Source organism: Oncorhynchus tshawytscha, unplaced genomic scaffold, assembly GCF_018296145.1.
Source record: "Oncorhynchus tshawytscha isolate Ot180627B unplaced genomic scaffold, Otsh_v2.0 Un_contig_3343_pilon_pilon, whole genome shotgun sequence".
In the NCBI taxonomy this organism is placed as follows: domain Eukaryota; kingdom Metazoa; phylum Chordata; class Actinopteri; order Salmoniformes; family Salmonidae; genus Oncorhynchus; species Oncorhynchus tshawytscha.
Window position 1 is genome coordinate 56699 of NW_024609057.1, and position 9828 is coordinate 66526.

Below are 9828 nucleotides of genomic sequence, written 5' to 3' on the forward strand. Positions count from 1 at the left end.
TTGTATAAAGGCACAATCATAATTTTTATACAGTTTTGGGGGTTCGGCTTGGACTCATAACTCTAATTTGCATATAGATGTTTTTAAATAATCATCACCTTAAAGGCTGTCCATTTTGTTGTGTTAGTCTTTGAAACAACCTGCTGTTGGATTTCTTTCTTCAAATGTATTTTCACAGTGAAGTGAGTTTTAAAAGCATGATACTGTTTTGATGATAAGTGTTTGACATCAAATGCAATTGAAAATCACATCATAGTGGCAGGTCCTACAGGCTCTAGTTCTGTCACACCTGGACTACTGTTTAGTAGGGACCTCGGAAATTTTTAAATAGGCTCAGAACAGGGCAGCATGGCTGGCCCTTAGATGTACATGGAGAGCTAACATTAATATGCATGTCAATCTCTCATGGCTCAAAGTGGAGGAGAGATTGACTTCATCACTACTTGTTTTGTAAGTAGTGTTGACAAGCTGAATGTACCGAGCTGTCTGTTTAAACTACTAGCACACAGCTCGGACACCTATGCATACCCCACTACACATGCCACCAAAGGTCTCTTCACAGTCTCCAAGTCCAGAACAGCTTATTGGAGTGGCACAGTACTACATAGAGCATTGGCTACATGGAACTCTATTCCACATCAGGTAACTGATACAAGCAGTAGAATCAGATTTAAAAAAAAACAGATACAAATAAACCTTATGTAACAGCAGGGACTGTGAAGAGACACACAGGCACAGACGCACATACACATGAAACACGCACTCTACACACATGTACACATTGATTTTGCATTATAGATATGTGATAGTAGAGAAGTGGCCTGAGGGAACACAATGTGTTGTGAAAAGTGGTATGAAATGTAATGTAATATTTTTAATTGTATATAACTGCCTTAATGTTGCTTTCCCCAGGAAGAGTAACTGCTGCCTTGGCAGGAAGTAATGGGGATCCATAATAAATAAACCATAGAAAGCCATCGAGCCTTTTGAAAGACAATAACAAGACATCTCATATTCAGCCTGCCACCTGCCACCTTCCAGCAAACCACAGCCAGTCAGAGGCTGCAAGCTATTTTAGTTGTTTATATTGTATTTGCCAACAATACAACCACACGTGGACAAAATGCATTTACAATCATTGACAACGTGATGCATCTAATCATTTACAGTTTAAATAGATGAATTACGTGATTATACCAAAAAATCGTCTACATTTGTCATTGATTTAACATAATATATATGAGGGAATACAAACAGTTATTTTCTAGCAATAAATTATACTCCCTGAACCGCCTCACCCACTTTGTACAGTAGGTGGCGGCACCTCTTAAACACCACAGAAGATGCCGAAAAGCATCAACAGGAAGTACTTTGTTACCGTCTGTCGAGTTTTCAAACCAAATAAAATTTCACAGGATCTTTCTGATGTAAAATTAGTCTCTATGAGACGTTTGTTTGTCACAGCTTAAATCCAGTTTTGATATGTAAAGGACGTCTGATGGCGCTGGTCTAGCTTTTCTTTATCTGAACGCCGTGACAAGGAACGTAACTCTAGCGTACACCTTTACTTTCATGGTTTTTATTTGAAGAAAGAATCGCTCCCAAGATGGATCGGGTAAGTTTGGTTGACTGTTATCAACAGTGTCCTTACTGTGGAGTATACAACGTCTAGGTCTAGTTTTCTTTGACCTTCCACATCTATGCGTTCCCTTTGAACGTCTAGACAAAAGAAACCAGGGTGGTTATTTCAGCAAAGTAGCCCACTAGTCAATCGCACACAGATTGATGATTCAAGCAATGGTTAGCAGGTTAAGTCAGAACCATGGAGAAATAATTAAGCATAGGCTACACCAGTGATGTATATAAACCCTGGATTGCTGATATGTATTGGCCATTGAGAGGCCACACCAATGATGCATGTTACGTCTCACTTTTGCAACATTTTTCATATTATTTAGTTCTATTCCATTATGTTCTAGTCTCGCGGAGTTTGCATTGGTTGAAGCTCAATGATAAAGTACAATTTCCCTACCATCGAATCTAAGCCATTATGACGCCAATGTCGATGAAATCTCGCAAATGAACTTGATTGGATAAACACAACACAGTCCCCACCTCGTCATGATCTGTCCAGCCGTTACGGAGTACCATAGACCGGATTTCTAACAGGGTCTTTAGCAATTGAGTTTTCAGAGTATTTTCTACGCCCACATACCTCAAGTCTAGAAGTCAGATTTAAAACAAGCATCTAGCTACCATAAAGTGACCATGTCATTTTAAAAAATGTCGGGATTGACTAAATGTGTAGGTTCAACAGATTTTATTACATTTTTATAAATACTCGCTCTCACAGGCATAATTCTGTCCATTAGGAACCAACAATGAGCTCCTTTTTTTTGTAGCATTTGACAATGCTGACATATTTCAGCCGAATCTCAAGAGTTCTATCTGAACGAGTCAGAAACTCTGTTGTTCTGCAACAACACAGCTGCTATTAGCTTGCTTGTCCAATGTCCAACAGCTAGCCTCTGTAAATAGCTAACAGCTGAAAGCTAGCTAATGAACAGGCAAATAAATGTATCTAGCTATATTTGTTTACGGAAGATTTGTTACACAAATAACTTCAGCCATTAGCTTGCTAGAGTCATGCAACAACAGCTGACTTGAACACAGAAGGCATCTAACGATAGATAATTCACTTCCAAATGTCAGCCCTAAATATTTCCACAAAACATAGATGGCTAACTATATAATTTCAAAACCAACAACAAACTTTGTGGAAATTGTCACGATACTACCTTGCAATGCAATTTGGCTTTTACAGCACTAGCTAGCTACTCTGTCGTCCAAGCTACGGTAAGATCTAGCCATATTTCACTGTCAGACAGGACACAAGTCAAACTGTAGCTGAGAAAACAATACAAATGCAAACAGCATGTTGTGGACTGCAGAGAGCAGATGCATGCTGGCTAACATCAGGACAAACTCACCAGTCCCGAACATCCAGAATAGATTCTATTATGCTCCTTCTCTCGTCTTCCTGACATTTTAATCCACATCTGTGTAGATCAACAGTGCCAAACGAACAACTGCCATTTGACCGGCTTGATTATTTTTCCAACTCTGATCTGGATGGTGGACTAGCCCATGTGTTGGATATTTGCACTGCCGTTCTAGTGGTGAGGCGCTAATGAGGGCAAGAAAATATGTTATGAAATATTTGTTTTTCTTCTGAATGACATGTATTGCTCGAAAGGTTTAAGGAAATACAGGCAGGCTCCACATTTCTACAAGAAAAAAACGCCCGGTCAATGAATCATGATGGTCTTGCTTTCATAAACACTGAACAAAAATATAAATGTAACATGTAAAGTGTTGGTCCCATGTTTCATGAGCTGAAACAAAAGATCCCACAAAAAGCTTATTTCTCTATTTTTTTGCAGAAATGTGTTTACATCTCGGTTAGTGAGCCTTTCTCCTTTACAAGATAATCCATCCACTTGACAGGTGTGGCATATCAAGAAGTTGTTATAAAAGGCTACTCTAAAATGTGTGGTTTTGTCACACAAAACAATGCCACAGATGTCTCCTAGTTTTGAGTGAGCGTGTAATTGGCATGCTGACTGCAAGAATGTCGAGCAGCGCTGTTGGCAGAATGTACTGTTAATTTCTACCATATGCCGCCTCTAACGTTGTTTTAGAGGATTTGGCAGTACCTCCAACCAGGCCTGACAATTGCAGACCATGTGTATTTTGCGGGTGAGCAGCGTGCTGATGTCAACATTGTGAGCAGAGTGCCCCATGGTGGCGGTGGGGTTATGGTATGGGCAGGCATAAGCTACGGACAACAAACACCATTGCATTTTATCGATTGTCAATTTGAATGCACAAAAATACAGCGATGAGATCTTAAGGCCCATCGTGAAGACCTTTTTTTAAGGTAGCTGTAACCAACAGATGCATGTCTGTATTCTTAGTCATGTGGAATCCATAGATTAGGGCCTAATGAAGTTATTTCAACTGACTCATTTCCTCATATGTACTAAAATCTTTGAAATTGCGTTATGTATTTATTCAGTATAATTTTTTCAAACATTGGAGAAGTTTAGCCTTGTGCTTCAATGTTCATGGTTATTCGGAAATTTCCCCACCATGCTATTTACTTTGCACCTATAGCCTGTTATATCGCTGAGTCAACCTTTAAACTCAGAATATGCTATTCTGTTCTTTTGAATGTTTTTATTTTCTTAATTCCTTTTAACTATCAAAATAAAGAAAGTCACACACTCCATGTACAATATCCCAGCAATTTAATGGGTATTTACCAACGTTTCGGCATCACTGTGCCTTCCTTAATTACTGCCAAAATATTTATTAGACGGTTTAAAATGTAGACAACTTGCGTGCATCATTGTTGGATTCTTCTAGTGTAGGCCTACCTCAAGTGGATGTTGTTTCCTACCTTCACTAGCTTGGGGCGGCACGCTTGGTGGGCACTATGGTGTTGAATGCTGAGCTGTAGTCAATGAACAGCATTCTTACATAGGTATTCTTACAGATGGGATAGGGCAGTGTGATGGTGATTGCATCATCTGTGGACCAGTTGGGGCGGTATGAAGTGGGTCTAGAGTGGCAGGTAACATGGAGGTGATATGATCCTTGTCTAGTCTCTCAAGCACTTCATGATGACAGAAGTGAGTGCTATGGACAGTATGACTGGTATAAAACATATGGTGGAAACTCCCTCCAGCCCATGACTCTACCAATTGTCTTTGGTGCAATTTTCACAAGTATGTGGTACATTTTCACAACTCTAAGCACAAAAATCTGTTTCAAAACTCTTAGGCCATTTTTAACATTTTCAGTTGATTACTTTTGAAAATATCTTCCTGTTGTTTAAGACATTTAACAATAATTTAATCAAACTGCTCAAATCTGAGCTACGAAAATAAAATGATAGTGTCTAGTTTACTTTCAGTTTAAAAAAAATCTAAAACCCATTTGAAATGATGTAGTGTACATGCACTGCTGAAATACTTGGGTGGTATAATCCACTCATTATCTGAATGTTGTTGATACTCTGAAACCAACCATTTTAGATGAGGATGCTGTTACAGTAACATGTCACATAGAAAGGTGGATCTTGAGCAATGTTACATGGGGCAGAAATTGCACCAGGCTACACCCATACCTTTTTACTGTGGGTTTCTACTACATGCCACAATACCCCTATAACTGATGGTTTCTTCTATGTATGTACTGTATAAGGATACTGAAACTATGAGACTGACATTTTCTCAACATGCTCCAAGTGGGATAACTAGCAGCAGTAGTTCTGGTGTTTAGATTTTTCATCACTGGTTATTTGAACAGATCATGATTTAGCAGGTGTTACCATCTTTCACATTTCGGAAGGGGAGAGGACATTCGGCCCGTATCTTGAAAGAGACAGGGGAGCTCCTCATTCCGGTTCCGCTCCTCCTTCTAACATCTCCTAATCTCTCCTAACACGTATGAACCCAGAACTGAATAGAGCGGCTGACCATTTACGTGAGACTTTAGTTCTGGGTTAACCAAGACTAACTCAGGGGTGAAAGATGTGTTCAACTCCAATGAATGCTCAATCAAGGTTCTGAACATAAAATGGGGCATTCCAAGTGTCATCAGTTTTGTCATTTGTACTAAGAGTAAAAATATATATAAACCACTTCCGTTTGAAAAATCTGTACATTTGTGGAAAGTAGTGAACAATTACACAATAAAAGAGAAAGGAGATATAAGGATGCACCAATCAGAGATTTAGACTAAAGTAATCAAATGTTTGGTCTAATGATATTCTATGTACAATTCTTCCTGTGGTCACCAGGACAGAGCTAGTCCGTCCCCTCCAACCTGCCGGAGTCCCCTGGTCGCAACTCTCCTGATATCGCCTTACTGCTGGGTCTGAAGAGCCTGTCTGTGAGGCTGGTCGACTACAGGAAAACACCAGGGCAGAGTGGAACTTTGAGAGGTGAGCACGAGGAGGAAGACTTGATTTCACCAAGTAAGAACAATGGTGTGTGTGGATTAGACTGCAATCTGCTTCTGCAACTTCTGTTAATTGATTGATAAACAATATATACTCATTGGCCAGTTTATTAGGTACACCTATCTAGTACCCGATCGGACCCCCCTTTTCCTCCAGAACATCCTGAATTCTTCAGGGTATGGATTCTACAAGGTGTCAGAAACATTCCCTGGTGATGTTGGTCCATGCTGACGCAATGGAATCACACAGTTGCTGCAGATTGGATGGTGGCACATTCGTGCTGCCAACAGTCCGTTCCATCTCATCCCAAAGATACTCTATTGGGTTTGGTCAGCACTGTGGCGTTAAAATGTTGCTGAATTGGTATCAAGGGACCTAACTTGTGCCAGGAAAAAACATTCCCCACACCAGTACACCATCACCAACATCCTGTATCGTTGACAACCGGCTGTGCCATGAACTCATCCTGATTACACCCAGTCCTGAATCTTATCAGCATGACGCAACAGGAACGGGATTCGCCGGACCAGGTAATGTTTTTACACTCCTTAATTGTCCAGTGTTGGTGATAGCGTTATTACTGGAGCAGCTTCTTCTTGTTTTTAGCTGATAGTAGTGGAACAGTGTAGTCATCTACTTAAATAGCTCATCAGTGGCGACGATCGACGAGTTGTGCGTTCCAAGATGTCACACTGCACACCACGGTTGTACTGCACCTTTATTTTTCTGTTTGCACAATTCTTGCCATTCTCCTTCGACCTCTCTCGTCAACAAGCCGTTTACCCCCACAGGACCACCTCTGACTGGATGTTTTTTGTTTGTCGCACCATTCTTGGTAAACCCTAGACACTGTCGTGCGTGAAAAGACCAGGAGGTCGGACGTTTCTGAGATACTGGATCCAGCTCACTTGGCATCAACACTCAGGTCGCTTACGTCACTTGTTTGGCCAATTCTAATGTTCAATCAAACAGTAACTGAATGCCTGTCTGCCTGCTTTATATAGCAAGCCACAGACGCGTGACACTGTCTGTAGGAGTGGTCTATTTTCATGAACAGGGTAGTGTACCTAATAAACTGGCTCCTGAGTGTATATCGATGGTGATATGTTTATGGACCCATATTTCCAAAAACGATTCATTCAATGTCTTTGTTTCACAGGGGACACCCTTAACTGTCGCTCTCTCAATGGTAGGGACTTATTTGGGGAGCCTCAACAACATGTTTGTGACAAGGTAGAGAAGAGTCTCTGCCGATCAGAACACCTCAAAAAGCACAGACGTACAGGGAAGAAACCTCACCACTGCTGCTCTGACTGTGGGAAGAGTTTCACTAGCAGGAGTGGTTTCATAATGCACCAACGGAGTCACACCGGAGAGAAACCGTACTGCTGCTCTCAGTGTGGGAAGAGTTTTGCTGCTTCTAACGCCTTCAAATCTCATCTGAGAATTCATACAGGAGAGAAACCTTACAGATGCTCACAGTGTGGGAAGAGTTTTGCTGCTTCTAACACGTTCAAATCTCATCTGAGAATGCATACAGGGGAGAAGCCTTACCCCTGCCTTGATTGTGGTAAAAGCTTTGCTAACACAGGAATTCTAAGCATACACCAGCGTGTACACACTGGAGAGAAGCCTTATAGCTGTAATCAATGTGGGAAGAGCTTTGCTCGGTCAGGAGAGCTGACTACACACCTGGTAACACACACTGGAGAGAAGCCTTATGTCTGTCTATGTGGGAAGAGCTTTGCTCTATCAGGACACCTGAATAGACACCAGCGAACACACACTGGAGAGAAGCCTTATAGCTGTGATCAGTGTGGGAAGAGCTTTGCGCTATCAGAACACCTGAATAGACACCAGCGAAACACACACCGGAGAGAAACCTTATAGCTGTGATCAGTGTGGGAAGAGTTTCAGTCTATCATGGACCCTAAATACACACCAACGAACACACACCGGAGAGAAACCTTATGTCTGTCTATGTGGAAAGAGCTTTGCTCATTTAGGGCCAATGAAAAAACACCAGAAAGCAGAAATGTGCCATATTTCCTCTCCCTCCTATCTGACACTGGATCCAGATTACTAAATAAAGGATCAATAGAAAACATCTAGTGAACAGTCATATCCATCTCCCATTCTTAGACAGTTGCCTCAGTCTGATCACCATGGTAACCTCTGTGGAGCATAATATGCAGCTCTGATCCAGCATCAGGTCTCCCCTGTGTCTATGTAATATCACACATTGGGATTTGAATGGATAAATGTTACCATAGAATGTCATAGTCAACGTGTGTGTTTACGTACTCTAAAACGAATCAATGATGCATTGAATAATAATATTCACAAGTTAAAGGCTATATCTATGCATATTGTGTCTTGTGACAACGGTTAATGTAATAACTTTTAGATTTATAATGTAATAAAACCGGGAAATGTAATATCTTGTTGGTTAATATGATAATGTTAAATTGTTATAGTAATAACTTCTCTATTTAATGTAGTAAGTTACGGTATCATGTAACAACTTTTTATGAATGTAATAACTTCAACCGATCATGTAATAACACCTAAACCAATGTTTAATGTGTTACTTCACCAATGTTTATAGTATACACATACCACCCTCCACCAATTGCACACCCCACACACAAACCTATGTACTTGTACTCACACACAAATACACAGTTTCATCATCAAGTTGTATTGGTCACATACACATATTTAGCAGATGTTATTGCAGATGTATGAATGCTTGTGGTCCTAGCTCCAACATTGCGGTAATATCTAACAATACACAAAAATACACATTTAAAATGAAAAGAAAGGAGTTATTGAAATGTACACAACTGCACAATCACACACAATTATATATTTTTTTTTTACTGAATTAATCTGTAGGCCTTATGGTCAATGAGCCAGGGGGCTCAGTCGGGGTGAAAATGTCTCATAGACCTTAAAAGAAAATGAATCACTATGTCCCTACAGTTGAATGTGTTCTATCACAGCAGCAATGGTACCTTTCTGTGTGTTTATCACTCTTTCTATTCATCCCTCCATCCCTTTCAGTTTGCCCATAGGGTAAAACCCCTATGACAACGTCAGCATACAGTACATCAGGTTATTACTCATGTTTGCCCTTTAATCATATATCATTGGGAATATTAGATTCACAGCTGTCCATCAGACACATCTTCAGAATGTTCAGATCGACAGAAATGTGAACTTTTAAATCTAGGATGCATATCAGAATTGCCTGTCATTGCTTTAAAAATAAAATTATACACTTAACTTGGTTTGACAAGTGGTTCTGAAACGTCATAAAAATTACCTTTAAAAAGTGGCCAGGCCTAGGACAGGGAGAACCCCAAACCGCACCCCAACCTCATCATTGGCTACCACCTCCACCCTGATCTCCACTCTTCAGAGGTCACTCCATGCCTCAGGACTTTGATGTCAACGTAAGAGCGAGAAAATATTCAAATTCACATACTTTGATAATGTAATGTGTTTATCAGATGGATGAAACAGGACCAAAATACATTAGGAAAATGTGAAGATCATTGAAGCAAATGAAAAGAGTAAGGGACCAAGTATGGACCGTTGCCAGAAGAATGTGAAGAGTGAAGAACATTTAGACTCTGACTCAATATTACATGATGCTAAAGACCCATAATTGTAACAATGAATCTAGTCAAGGTAACAAGCCTTCAGTCACCACTCAGAATACTATAATATGCAAGTGTCTAGGTTTACTGTTATGCATATATTAAAAGACTAAGTGACAAGCGCTAATATCTTGC

The 9828-nt window shown here is 40.3% G+C and overlaps 1 pseudogene; it reads left to right on the forward strand.

Moving 5' to 3' along the window:
* Positions 1 to 1606: 1606 nt before the first annotated feature.
* Positions 1607 to 8133, forward strand: LOC121844162 (annotated as a pseudogene).
* The last annotated feature ends 1695 nt before the right edge of the window (positions 8134 to 9828 follow it).